The sequence below is a fragment of the Lycorma delicatula genome, chromosome 2 (genome assembly GCF_047948215.1).
Source record: "Lycorma delicatula isolate Av1 chromosome 2, ASM4794821v1, whole genome shotgun sequence".
Classification (NCBI taxonomy): Eukaryota; Metazoa; Arthropoda; class Insecta; order Hemiptera; family Fulgoridae; genus Lycorma; species Lycorma delicatula.
Window position 1 is genome coordinate 120,851,570 of NC_134456.1, and position 15,995 is coordinate 120,867,564.

At 28.7% G+C, this 15,995-nt stretch overlaps 1 protein-coding gene across 4 annotated transcripts in view; it reads left to right on the plus strand.

Moving 5' to 3' along the window:
• Positions 1–15,995, plus strand: part of SPR (G protein-coupled sex peptide receptor) — a 1,401,361-nt gene that overhangs the window by 690,004 nt on the left and 695,362 nt on the right. For all 4 annotated transcript variants that reach the window (XM_075356175.1, XM_075356174.1, XM_075356177.1 and 1 more), the window contains one exon: positions 15,368–15,418. The gene's annotated coding sequence lies outside the window, so the exon portion shown is untranslated. The remainder of the gene's footprint in view (positions 1–15,367; positions 15,419–15,995) is intronic.

Consider the following 15,995-nt stretch of genomic DNA (forward strand, 5'->3'; position numbering starts at 1 on the left):
AGGAAGTAAAAATGTTTGAGGATTCTTTAAGAAAAATTGAATTACACATTGTCATATGAGATATTTGTTGAATATCACATAAGACATAAATTGGCCAGAAAGTAAGAACCGTTTGTGCATTGCATGCGTCCAATTTTACTCACAACAGTGGGTTAAGGCCATTTTGTCTCAGTTGCTGTTTTGCTAATGCTATACGAAATTTCGTGACTGTACTGTAACACGGAGAAATTTTGAGTGTATTTATAATGAATAAAAATTTAAAATTCCGCTCACTGTAAGGCACGATCGTCGTCATACGTGTTTTGATTGCACAAGGTGTTCATTCTGTGGAAACTCTTTATCAGATACTGCTACATACGGTGACAATATAATAAATGAAGGAAAGATAAGGAAATATTGTCATTTATTTTCGCCAGAGAGAACATCTATCTGTTCATGCTAGCATGATGATAACGTTGTTCATGATGATAACCCTCAGCACGGCCTACTCTCATTACTGAGTTACTTTTACTTACTGAGATGCTTTAAAATAGTTAGGTTCTCGAAGGAAAGCACAATACTACCACCAGTGGCTGGTGGTAGTATGAGAGTTTTCTGTTTAAAAGATATGCGTAATATATTCTTTCAAAATCTTGGTTTTGAGGGTGTAAGTTGGACCTAAAAAATCCGTGTTGTGTATACCAGAACCTACGGAATGAATACATCCTTGGTTTATATAGCAAGTGTGGACCAATCTAAGGATATTTCGATGTTCGGTGTTCACACAATCGTTGTGTCTACAGTCCGGTGACTGAAATGCAAATTAGGTAAAGCCGAGCTTCGTAACTTTTTCTGCAGTAAAAATACCAATAATGAATACAAATATAACGTACATATAAGCTGGTATGATGATATACCAGTTAATTAATATATATAAAATTAAATGGTGTATCATCATATCAGTTCACGATTTCATTTTAAAATTAAGTTGAAGTTGATTTAAAAATTAAGTTAAAGTTATATTACAAAAATCTTTGGGTTTCTTTCATCGTAATTTGATACATTTAACCAAATTTATTATAAAACTTAGAAGATTGTACTGTACAACATTAAAAATTTATTTAATGCAATAAAAAAGTAGTCTAAGGTTGTCGAATTTGAAAAAAAGATCACAAGAACTTTAACGATTTCAATTTTATCCACTACCTAACTTCGAATTCATTTTGAAATACACGTTAATTATCAGAAACTATTGATATTTAGACCTGAAACAAATTCTTCGGAGTTCATGGTTGATTGATTTAAGCTTTAAATTTGAAAAATTGAAATTTTTCTATTTGAAAAGTTGATATGATTTTTAAAGAATACTAAAATAGATAAATAAAAATTAAATTATAAACTAATTTATAAAATAGAGTTTTCTAAGTTTGTCACGTACGTATCAAGTATAACGTACCCAAAACTAGTAGCTTTTTATTTTTATTTTTTTCAATATTGTGTAATATTAGAAAATAATAATTTCGGATAATAATAAAATATGTAATGGGTTATGTTAAATTATTCCAGTTCATTAGACAGTATTATTTCGGGCATTGCTATAAGCAAAATAAAAGACGATGATCTATTATTAAGTTTTTAAATGTCTTGGAACAAAATTTCAGTCAGAATGCAAGTAATACCCTTCAGGTCTATACATACATATAATTATATTTATATAATAATAATAATTATAAAGCACATTGTACTGTTCCATGTTACATGTTTATTTAAATTTTACTTACTAATGACAATAATTGTAACGGAATTAATATTTAAAGAATTCTCCCACTGAATTTTTACAAATTTATTCCCGTAGAACATAGCTAGTAATGGATAAAACCGAAAAATGTAACTACGGTACTATCCAAATATCAAATTTAGTTAAAAATTCATTGATTTTATATTATTTTACCAGAAGATTAATAATGCAAAGTATTTGTTAAAAACGTACTGAGGTTTAAATAAACAAGCATGAAATTAACATCAATATCCCATGTAAATTTGAATTTAGATTTCAGTAAAAAATTCTTTGAATTTTATCAATATTCATTCTCAAAAAGATGCGATTGTTGAGAGCCACGTTTTATTTTATTTAAAATTAATTCATCTATTCCTTTGATCTGGTTCTATTGGCAGAAAATATGAGAATACTTTTACAAAAATAAAATACTTTAATTTTTATTTTTTTTATTTTTTTTTTAAATAAAATAAAATACTTTTATAAAAATAAAATAAAATAAATGCTATACAAAATTCAACGTTATACGAGTAGAATATCACTACCTAAATGATCTTTCATTATAATTTAATTCAAATTTGAAATTTTATTTATATATTTGTACAGCAACTTTGTCGTTTAAACATATTATCTATTGTCATTTAAAAAAAAAAAAACAATAAATCTTTTTATGAAAAGATATATTATTTATGAAAGACCTATTAGAAAAAAAGTAAAGTTTGTAAATATGTAAAAAAATCAGAAATATTGTATAATGAGAAGTTTTATTTTAGGGATTTGGAGAAACATTACGTTACATCTTTTAATATATCGATTTAATGTTATATAACGTCATAAATCCTTTTAAGATTAAAAAAATCCCTTTCGGCACGCCGGAAGGTGGAGGTAGATTACACAGGTGCTAAGTAGGGGATAAAAAATATTTCCACCTTAAAGTTAAGAAAAACTTCAAATTTACTCAATACGACAATAGTTGCATGTGAAAAAAGTTTCACATGTTTAGCATACGACAAGCCCCATCTTCTTACAATTCCAGCAACATTTTGGTCATACCTTGCCGTAAGGGTTGGTCATATCAAAAGTTGTTCCAGAAAAAAGTTTTAGGTAATGTTAAAAGGAATAACGACCACTTTAAACCGATTCGATACTATGCCTATTAAGGGAGGTATGATTTTTTTGTCTTCGAAACCCCATATTTTCCAACCACCTGGGCCAATGGTTGGTGATATCAAAAAACTTTACTTAGCTGAGTTTTACACCCTCATCGAAAGAATAGTAGGAACTTTATACGAATTTGATATTTTGCGTAATAGGAAAGTTATAGCGATATTTTGTTTTTCAAAAAAAGCCCTTCCATTTTCCACTCCCATGGTCCGATTTTGCCCAATAACGAACTCGACCAAGATTTTGGGCCTTTCTTTCTTTTTAATTTCCCTTATAAAAATGTTTATTACCTAAAAAAATTATAATTTAAATAAATTTTCTGAAGATAGAAATATTTGACAGACCCATTAATGTCATGAAAATAATAACCGAAAAAGATATCAGATTTTTTAAAGACAGAGAACAATTTTTATATCCTAAATGTACCTGTATATTCTTTCCTTAATGTGTACTTTGCAATCTGTTCAATTAGTGAACAATAAGCAACTCTTCTACGGCCCAATAAGATGGGAATTATATGTATGACATATAAATGAGCCATCTCAGTTACAAAAGCTTTCATTTTTTTTCAATGTCATTTTTTTCAAGACATAATCCTAATTATTGTTATACCGTTTATAAATGTTTATTTCTTATGAACATTTCGGAAGTCTCCAGATATAACCATGCAGCTTTCTGGATTCGGTGCCCGGAGGCAGCCGAGTCCTTTGTTCGTTACATGTAAATGAGGCATAATCTTGTATTGACTCAGGGCGACCATTTATGAAACGTGGGGTTAATTGAACCCCAACCACCAAAGTACACCTGTATACACTGACTAATATTCAAATCTGTATAAAAGCAACTAACGTTTACTACGATTTGAACCTCAGAACCTTCGACTTCGAAAATCAGCTGTTAAACAACTGATTTGCGACGAAGTGTTTGAACATTAGACTAGCCCATAGGGCTAAACGTATATTATCAGAATTATTGAGCTAGAAATTTTCATATACAAAAAAGGCATAAAATTCTTTTTTCACCGGTTTTTCTTTTCATTTTCACGGTTATTTTCTTTCTCATTAAACAAGTTTTCAATAAACTGAAATAGAATAGTATAGGCTTAAATTTGGTATATATTATACACGTTTATTATTCTTACGTTTATTGTATATTGTTTCCAAATTTATAACGGTCGTAAATGTATTAATTTCTTATCTAAATTACATTTTAAGATATATTGTATAAGACTTCATCAATAGAAACGAACGTCCTATCTGATAACGAATTCCCCAGGATGATAGACTTTCTTTCATAAATATTAAGACGAGATTTTTTTGATTTACGTTGGATATAATGAAAACTATAGGAAATAAAGTTATAGGACCTGTTTTATTTGATTTTTCAGGTCAAAAAACTTGGGAAACCATCAAGTTTATCCCTTATATAACCCATTAAAAGTTTCAGTATAATCTCATTTCACCCGGGGAACTGAAATCTGGGCGAAATTTTTCGCAGGCCATAATTCGATACAAAGCATTTTCTGACATACATTTGTAGGAATATTTTTCCTCGTGTAAAGCTCTATAATCGGTTTAAAAATTATTTTTTATTAACTCCTAAATCACCTTGTAGATTATTTTGAACTACAATTTTCATTAACAGAACTGAAACTGAAGTTGCATATGTAAAATCGCATGTATAAGATTTTATTCGTATTATGTAGAATATACGAACGTAAAGACACTAATAAAATTCCTCTCTGCTTTTTAGCTTCCATTTTATAATCTTTTCATTGGAAGCCTGGACTTAAAAGTATCGATTATCCCCAAAATAAGTTATTAAAATACTAATTTAAAAATATTTTTCGTTACTTTTCATGGGCTATAATAGTTGCCATCTTGAATTTTTCACAGTCAGCAATTATAATAAAAAAAAAACTTAAATAAAACGTAATAGGAAAACATTTAAAGTAATTATAATCGAGATAATTCACTTTTATAGTATTCAAGCTTTGATGCAAACTTCGAATATAATGTTCATGCTGTACAGATTGCTGTTATTAAGTTACAAAATCGTTATCACGCAACAAACAGATTTCCTTGTTTTCTATTGAGCCTTTCACTTCTTCAATCTTGTTTTATATCAGTAACTTAATAGTAAACACAATATAACTGCACTTCACTATTTCATTCTACTGAAAGTTATGCCATAAAAAGATTTAAATTGCATAACTGAATAACATGCTAGTTTTTGCATTTTATCTGTGTAAAAAAATTCAATGAATTTGTGCTACATTTTTCTTTTTATGTTGCTGTGACAGGTCAGTTTATTTAGTAACGTTGTTGATTATTTTACATCAACTTAGTTTCTCTTGATTAGGTAATTGGAGGTTTTTATCGTTACTGTTCCCATTAATTTTCAATTTATTTAATTTACCGTAAGATATGAATAGATTAATACATTTTTTTCCTGACAGAAATGTTATTAAACACAATTATTGTGGATGTTTTTTATCTAATTGGATTTTTTATATTTCAGAATATACTGTGTTGCCCTTCTATGTTGAATGGTCTAATTAAGTGTCAGTTTGATCGTTTTTTCCCTACTTAGCACCTGTGTAATCTACCTCCACCTTCCGGCGTGCCGAAAGGGATTTTTTTAATCTTAAAAGGATTTATGACGTTATATAACATTAAATCGATATATTAAAAGATGTAACGTAATGTTTCTCCAAATCCCTAAAATAAAACTTCTCATTATACAATATTTCTGATTTTTTTACATATTTACAAACTTTACTTTTTTTCTAATAGGTCTTTCATAAATAATATATCTTTTCATAAAAAGATTTATTGTTTTTTTTTTTTTAAATGACAATAGATAATATGTTTAAACGACAAAGTTGCTGTACAAATATATAAATAAAATTTCAAATTTGAATTAAATTATAATGAAAGATCATTTAGGTAGTGATATTCTACTCGTATAACGTTGAATTTTGTATAGCATTTATTTTATTTTATTTTTATAAAAGTATTTTATTTTATTTAAAAAAAAAATAAAAAAAATAAAAATTAAAGTATTTTATTTTTGTAAAAGTATTCTCATATTTTCTGCCAATAGAACCAGATCAAAGGAATAGATGAATTAATTTTAAATAAAATAAAACGTGGCTCTCAACAATCGCATCTTTTTGAGAATGAATATTGATAAAATTCAAAGAATTTTTTACTGAAATCTAAATTCAAATTTACATGGGATATTGATGTTAATTTCATGCTTGTTTATTTAAACCTCAGTACGTTTTTAACAAATACTTTGCATTATTAATCTTCTGGTAAAATAATATAAAATCAATGAATTTTTAACTAAATTTGATATTTGGATAGTACCGTAGTTACATTTTTCGGTTTTAACATAGTTCAATTTATTTAATTTACCGTAAGATATGAATAGATTAATACATTTTTTTCCTGACAGAAATGTTATTAAACACAATTATTGTGGATGTTTTTTATCTAATTGGATTTTTTATATTTCAGAATATACTGTGTTGCCCTTCTATGTTGAATGGTCTAATTAAGTGTCAGTTTGATCGTTTTTTCACTTTCCTAATTTGCGCGAACTCACTCGTACGCTCGCGTGCTCACGCTCGCCATCTGATTTTCATTCTTTTCTAAAATTAAAAGAATTTTTAGTGGAAAACTAACGGAAAGTTACTCAACATTTTTTAATTGTTTTGATAATTAGATAAGACATTGGTATCCACCAAACTAACACTGACTGACTCGAGGAATAAGCGCAGAATGTTTCAAAGAAGCGATGATTAGACTTATCTCCTTATATCAAGAATGGTTTGATATCAATGGATTACGTTGACCGTTAGGATAAGTTTTCATTTAAGAAAAAAGGGATTTTAGTTACAAAAGTTGTCATTGGTTTATGAGGAAATGATTCTTAGTTCTTATTTGAAAAAGTGCCCTTTGTTTACAAGTTGATTTTCAAGCATTTATTATCTAGTGAATTTTGTATCCGACCAAGCTTAAAATTTTTCATCAAAACATCCACTGATAGTTAGTGTTTACCTTGGTTTATTAAATTTCTTGCTAGTACTCACATATTAGTTCGAAATAAAGAAAAGATTTACTTAAATATATTTAATTTTATACGTATTAAACTAACATATAAATTAAATTAGTTTAAATTAAATGTATGGAAATCAGCATCCTAAAATTTACCATAACTTGGTAAAAAATAATTTGTCATAATTCTTGGTAACAATTCTTTATTTGGACAGGGTGTATTGTATCACCCTGTCCAATATTAATTGATTGGACAATTGGATTGTAATTGGATTGATAATTGGATTGGACAGGGTGATACGATACATCCTGTCCAATCCTATAATATAAAATTAACTGATATTTAGTAATTATTCATGTCGGTAACGTTATTAATTAAAAATTTTCGTAAATTTAATTTGAAAATATACAATTAAATGAAAAGAGGACTGCAAGTTTAATTGAAATTTAATTTCATACTTTGTAAGAATAGTTCAAAGTGAAAATAACTGATCTAAATCTAAAGCACGGGATATAGATTGGTGTAAAAGTACAGCTTTACTCTGAGTTTGAATCTTCCTTCCCTTTACATTAGAGGATTCCTGAATAGATTAATAGACCTGAGTTAAAACGGTAAGGTCTGTAGTACTATAGACTTAAAAGGTGCTTTTATCTAAAACGTGTTACCTGTTACAGAAGCGGTATTGAGCTGTTAATTGAAATTCTAGTAAAACACTATGCTACATTAAGTACTATATTTAAATTTGGAATCAACTTATTTACATTAACGAAATAAACTAACATAGTGTGTAATTATTATTTTGGTAATATGGTTTGATGTTATTTTTTAATAAAAGAAAATATTGAGTTTATACCTTAACGTAAAGAAAACCACCCAGTCTTTGTGTGTTTAGAGAAGAAAATGTTTATACTCCTCTTATGCATTAGTTTACTGGTACTTTATATAACATAATTCTTAAATAAATGAAAATTCTTGCTGCTCTTTCGTTCTTCGATAGTTATCCGATATTTTTGGTACGAGATTTGTTTTAATTTAATATATATTACTTTGGTATGAAAATATATCTCTGAAAAATGGATAACAAGAATTTTAAATCATTATATTTTAAACTAAAAGCACTTGAAAAAAAAAAGTTTAAAAAATTTGGCTTTCAAATAATTTTTGGAAAGAAACAACTGAACAGACAGATATTTTAAGAAGATTATAGAAGCTCAAATTTGAGATGAAAATCGATTTAAAATCGAGATAAAATTAATGAACCAAACTTATCTCAAAATTCATTAAAATTTGTGCTACATTGTAGCTAAACATTTATAATATATTTTACACAATTTGGAGTGCTTAGAATTTGTTTTATACGTACTAACTACCCTTGGTTATTGTTAATCCATTACTGTTATCTTTAAAAAAAATAATAATAATTTTGTTTTTTAGTGTTGGAGAAGCTTTAGTCAGAGTTGTGCTACAAAACTGGTGCACTACAATTTAACTTGAATAATAATTTAGTATAAAAAAAACTATAAATCTATAGGAAAAACAATTTACTGCTCATGGTACCTTAAGTATGAAAAGGACAACACAACATGAAAGGATGTAAAGAAATCCAATAAAATCGAAAAAGGAACAACATTAGTGTTAGAAAACAGTCAGCAGAAAATACAAAAGACACCCTCATATATATATATATATAAAATAAACAATAATTTAAACATACGTAAATAGAAAGTAATCAATACAGGAATGTAAAAGGCTCCCACGTGAATTGAAAAAACATTTCTGTTTAAACTATACTTCAGATGTTAACCTTTAAAATAAAACGCGTTATTTATTTCAGTCCCATCATTACTTTCACAAAAAAACCTGGTGATATATTTAAATTTATCTCAGAACACCGCATAGCATACGCAGTAAACAAAAAAGTGACGAATGGTTGAATCATCTAGGGAGCGTACAGGACTTCACTGAATGGAGTTCAATTATTAGAACATATAAAAAGTTATTAAATATCGCAAGTTTTAATTTAAAAAAAAAAAAATTGTAATATTAAGATATACTTTCTAAGAGAGCTATAATTCATCTTCTTTCCTTTTTCTGATGTACACAGTTGCAGTTCCTTTTTTCATATATGTACAGTCACTGCTGCTGTACGAAAAGTGAACTTTTAGGCGTTTAAAAGAATGCCGAGCCTGACGCGGATTCAAATTTAGAACTATCCGGATGAAAGGCAATGATGCTGTTACTTCATCACGTCTATTACGTAGATATTTTTAATGTATAATATAATTAAAGAATTTTAAGATTTTTTTAGGTATTATAACTAAAAATGTAATTTACCGTCAGCCAATTAGATTGAAAAACATTTTTGCAATAGTATTGCAGTATGTTGCAACGTCAACAAATGAAGTGATGAAAGTTAGGAAAATATATAAGTATGATATCGCTGGAATTTCTTACGATTTTACTGAAAATGATATACATTTTCTGTAATCAGGTTTTAAATTTTTGCAAACCGAATAACGACTTATTTGGAAAAATCTGATGTGGACTCCACATGACTTCCTTGTACGCCTATTAAATTACACATACACATTTTTTTTTGCATTTCATTTAAACATATTTCATTTGAAAGTGAGATGCGATCCTCCAACTCTTTAATAAAGTGGATCATTACACAATTGCATTGTGGTAGACACTAAATTTTTGTGATGTCCGTATCAGCATTTTATATTAGTTTATATAAAATTTCGTTTCACGTCGCTGAAGTAGTTTTGTTATTTAATTGAGAACGTTTCGGATCTGTAACCATGCACGCATCAGTTCGAATCCGACTTCAAACGCATTTATTTAACAATTTTTTTTTTTTAATTTAAATATCTTGATTGATTTATTAATAATTTTTTACATCTGTAAACATTTTTGAATTAAAATAGAAATACATAAAATTTTATTTCACTAATAACTTCTGATTTTTTTTTAATTTTGATTTTTTAATCTGAGTTTAATAATTACAATGGCCAGCATGATTTTTGTCTCACGAGAACCAATGCAGTTCTGTTTTCAAGTATGTATTCAGAATTTCACCATGACCCACAGTTTTTTTGTTATTTTAATTGTTTTTAAATATATAAAACGGTTTTTTGTCCATTTGTCCATTGTTAAGTAAAAGCTCCTAGAGCATTGTAAATATGATGGAACCAAATGATCTAAGTCAGAGGGTAGCACTGCTAATGTTGTGCAGGTTCAGACGTGTACAGACATCTACAAACGTGATCTAGTGTTGCGCACATTTATCAGAACGATGCCAGTTATGAGATAGTAGTGAACCAGTAAACACGTCATTGTGGGTGCTTTGTGTGTGAATTATTGTGTATTACATTCATATTTACAACTTCATTTCTTTTAATTAGTCGTTACTTACAGATTGCCTAGAGATTTTTTAAATCATCCTAACAATTTTTGTTATGTATGCGGTGAAGTGACGCTCAAGTTCCAAAGGCGAAACCTTACTCCATTAGTAAAAAAGTGTTATGAACTTTATTTTGGGTGTAAAGTCGGAGACCAAACAAAAGCTTGGGCCCCACATATCTGTTGTTTATCGTGTTCTAGGCTTTTCACTGCATGGAGAAATGGCACACGCCACATGCCATTTGCTACTTTTCCTATGATTTGGAGGGAACGCAAAGATCGCTATTCTGACTGTTATTTCTGGTTCTATATATTATTATTTAATATTATTTAAATATTAAAGGGATTACGTCAAAATCAAAATATACAGTGGTGTACTCTAACTTTCAATCTGCAATAAGACCAGTTTCACACTGCGAAGAATTGCCCATTCCATAGCCGCCAGGATATGTGACATTAGATGAAGAGAATTCGGTGTCTGATGGAAATAAGGAAGAAAAAGGAACAGATCTGGTGATACAATTTTTGAAGCCTCATTTACTGACTCAAGAAATTGTTAATGATCTCATACGAGATTTAAAGTTATCCAAAAAACAGTCTAAGATGCTTGCTTCCCGGCTAAAATGATGTCATGTTCTTTAAAAGAATACAAAGATGTGTGCTTATCGTGATCGTAATTTTGAATTTAAAGAATATTTTTCTGAAGAAAATGGCTTAGTGTTTTGTAATAACATTTCTTCTCTTATTGAGACATTTTGTAATGATCATAACCCAACAGAATGGAGCTTCTTCATTGATTCGTCTAAATTTAGTTTAAAAGCTGTGCTTCTGCATCATGGCAATAAATTCCCATCAGTACCTGTGGCTCACAGCTAGTATGAAAGAAACATACGAAAAGGAATGGAATGGAATGCAAAGTTGGCGGGAGTTTATAGATTCTCCCTACAGATTGCAGAGCCTGGACAGTGTCCCTTGTTGCTGGATGATTCTATCGGGCTTGTTTTTAAAGGTTTATTTTATATGACGGGTCTAATTTTCCAATTTTTGTCTTATTTTATATTTTGATTTTAAGGACCGATTTAATTGCATTCCAATCCGTTGTTAAACCAGCGTTATCGAACCCATTTCATGGGCCGACCGCGGAAGGCTAGGCTTTTGAAACCTGTCCTCCCCTTCAGACCGTCCACTGAAGTCCTTTCGGTGCTAACGCTTCATAGGCTAGCAGGAATACGCCACAACGGGGCACTAACTGTATGGAGGGAGCAATGCGCCCCCTTCTCCGGAGGAGTCGCAATTGCCGATTTAAGTTAATTTAAATGTAAATTTTAAAAGGACAGGTTGAGTAGAAGCTCTTCATCCACTTGTGTGATGGCTGCCTTTCAGGACGCATCTCTGCTGGGCTCTTTTCCGGACTCCGGTCCGTGATGTTGGGTCGAGTCATACGAAAACTTTAAATTTATATTGGAAAAGCTTCAATATGCAGTGTATGAATGGAATATTTATGGTAATTTAAAGGCAATCGCAGTTATTCTTGGTCTGCAGTTTGGTTACACAAAGTACTGTTGTTTTTTGTGTGAATGCGACAATAGGAACGGAAAAAAACATTTCATTAGAAAAGAATGGCCGAAACGCGAATCACTCATTCCTGAGCAGAAAAATGTGAAACATGACCCATTGTATAATCCTAAAAATGTATATCTACCTCCGTTACATATCAAACTAGGATTAATGAAGAATTTCTTCAAGGCCATGGTCAGTACTCCTGGTTTCAATCACTTAAAACAGAAGTTTCCTAAAATTAGTGATGCAAAAATTAAAGAATAAATATTTGTGTGCCCACAAATACGATCAGTAATTCATGATGAAAAGTTTGAGGAACTAGTGATTCCACTGGAGAAAGCAGCTTGGCAAGCATTCAAATATCTTACTCAGAGTTTTTTGATAAATCGAAAGGCGGAAAATTACCGTGGTATTTTCAAGGGTCTTATAACATCTTAAAAAAATTTGGGTTGTAATATGTCCTTAAAAGTACACTTCCTGCACCCGCACCTAGATTTCTTCCCAGAAAATCTTGGCGCAGTGAGCGATAAGCACGGGGACAGTTTCATGAAGATTTCAGCTACGGAAAAGAGGTATCAAGGGCAAATGGGATCTTAATATGCTGGCCGATTCTTGTTGGACATCAAAAGGAATGTCCTTACTTTCTAGGGTAGTCAAATATTTGAATCTTGTGTAGTTAGAATGCAGAAAATATTAATATGTTTGATATTATAGCCTGTCTCTCGGAAGCCTTGTGTGATGGGGAATAGCCGATATCATATTTGAATTCAGGAGAAAAAATACTATCAGAATCACATTTTTCTTCCTTAGGAAAATGTGATTCAGTGTTATTAATAAATCAACATATTCAAATTTAAAAAAAAAGAAATGAAGTCAGATTCGAATCGATGATCCTTCCCCTTGTAAGATCCAAATATTTCATTAACTTACCTTTTATTTGGTTATAAAGTTTCGTCTCGCCGACATTAGTCAAAATGGATTCAGGGATGGTCAAAATGGACATTTCCTTTGAGATCTGAAAACTGACATTTTTCGCTATTGCAATACTCCCTTTACTTCGTACAAGGAAGTAAAAATACAGAAATCTCAATCTCGTGACATTTAAAAAATAAATTAAATAAATTGGCTTTAAAACATAAGCTACCCTGCCAGTTTTATTTTTATAAGTTATATTATTCTTATATATAAGGCCAAGTAGAACCAAAATTACATACAAAAGCTTTTTAAAATAGTAACGAAGATCTTGGTATTACAAAACTTAAAACTCAAAATAGGAAATCCATGAAGGCGGAAGAGTTACTTTTTGATAAAGAGCAACTTTCTTTTTGTTTTGTATCTTACAACAGACGGAAAAACAAATATTGTATTTCGTTGTTAGTTGCGACAATGTGTTGTGCTCTGCATATTTTTAAGATGGACACTTCACTAAACTTTAAAAATATTAAGTTCATTCTGTTTGCACATAGTAATATAAAATTCACCGTTAACATTGTTTGTTAAAGGACTGCTTACATGCCCTTTAAAATATTCAGAGAAGTTTTTTTATTATTGACATAAAAAAAAAAAAATCAATGTGTATTGACTTCGAGAAATAATGTACTTTCTTTTTTCATAATTTTATATATGAATATTAAATGTTTCATTAAAATTAAGAAATATCTGATTTACTGTTGTTGCTTGATGGGTAATTCCGTTTTAAAATCGATAATAATAGACAATTTACATCTTAAAAGTTTTATCAATAAACAACACTACATGACATTTTTAAGAACATACGCGTATACCCCTTATTGGTGGTAAAAAATATATTTTAGTTTCTTGAGGAAATAAAACGTTTTAAAGCATTACAGTTACAATACTTAGTGAATTTTATTTTTTATGAGTGTGAATTTTGTGTATTGGTGAATGTACATTTCCATATGGATAGTCTAGGTTTGTTGAGTGAAGTGTCTAAATTGGAAGCTGTAAAAGCACTTAAAAACCAAAATAATGCATACTTCTATAATGAATAAATTAAAAACAATTATAAATGTTTTGAATATTTTGTTCCATCAGCTGGCCATAATGAATTTCTCATAGTGTGATATATTAACCTTTGGCATCCAAATTCATTATTTGAAAAAGATCAAAAATTTAAATTCGGCAACCTTAAATTAAAAACAGATACACTGGTATGCGGGTACACAAAACGCATTAATATTCGTATTATCACACTATTTTCTTGTTAGTTCTATAAAAATAAAGTTTGTTTATAACAGGGTTTTATAAAAACAAAAATTGACAAATATAATATTTATTGGTATTTTTACATATGCGAGTATATATATATATATTTATACTATATTTATTTTATTTATAGAAGTTGTCATATATATATATATATATATATATATATTTATGACAACTTCTCGGTTGGATGTTTTATTTAGTTACACTTGATAAAGCCTCACATTGTTGGCGAAATATTGTGTTATTGTTTTGTATTTGTTTTATTTTAAGTAGTAATATCATAATATTGTAAAATGGTTGTTTATACCTTAAGAATTTTAATATGGAATATCTTTCATTTTAATATTTTATCAGCGTACTTATATTTATTTATTTTGTGACTTATTTGAGATGTGAATATTTTGTGTTTCTGTTATATATATATATAAAGATAATATTGTTTTCCTTTATGTTTTTTAAGAATTATACTAAAATTTATAGGATTTCTTTTATATGACAATTGAAATATATTTTTTTTAATAAAATTGGATTCAAGTAGATCTATTACCATTTTAAAATTGAGTATTCTAAATTACCAGAAGAATTTTGTTTGTAACTTTCAAGTAGTCAGTTTTAATGGAGGATTACATTAAGTTGCACAAGACGTTCATAACAAAGTAACTTCATTATTTGTCGTGTAGAAACGTTTGAAACATTTCTCTTTTAAATTAAATTATGATCCGTTGAAGATAGACTTCGTAAGCACACTAACTGAAGAGAGTTTTTAAATCCTACTTTTATTTCTTATTTTAAGCTTCCAAAGATCTTCTTAAGTATTCTTTATGTCATAATATTACCGTCTTAAAGTATAATATTTTTCTTATTTGTATTATCAAAGTCTTAAACTTGTGATTGGTTTTAGTGTAAATAATTTGTTTGATTCAATTTTTTTGTTTTATTTGTTATATTTGTATATATGTAGTTTGTAATTGGGAAATGTGTGAATGTTTATTTTCTACATTCACTACTCAATTGTTTATTTACTTAATGTAATTTTTTTGTACTGTAACTAAAATGACATTACTAGTGGGTATTATCTTTGTAATTTTAAGAAACGCTAACGTTTTCATTAATTACTAAAAAAAACCGCAAATTAAATAGGTTTTTCTAATATTTTTCATGTAATGTTGTTTTATTTTTTTGTTACAGATAGATGAAAAACAACAAATTGAAGGTTGAACTAACGCGGAAATATTTTAGGTAAGAAATTTATATAAACTCTAAATAAGCGTATCAGTAGTTAGTCAGTAGTAGTGTCAAAAACTCATTACATGAATATTGCCTGAGGAAATAATTTATTCAAAATCGTCGAATATCGTATTCAGCTATCCGTGTGAATATTAGCTGTTGTAAATAACATTTATATTAAAATTAATGGAATTATAATTAATTTAAATTAATATTTACGTTATTATTTAAACTCCAAATGTTCTTTAACTTTCAAATGACCATTAGAATGTAATAGATATTTGAATGTAATAGAAATAGTTGTGATATGGATTCGATAAACATTAAAAGAATAATAACTCCACCATAAATTTATTTGAAGTCCTTAAAAATTTATTAAAACTCGTGAAAATTTTTACAAAATATTATCGATAGTTCTATTATTATGCATTCCTCATGTGACAAATATTTTACTACACTTTTTTGTATAGGAATATAAAGAATTCATACTTTCGAACTTCTATCGTAGAAGTTTTGTTACGGTGTGTAAGGAATTTTGTGTTATGTACACTGGTATCAAGAAGTTACATTAGAGATCAGATATTTTAAA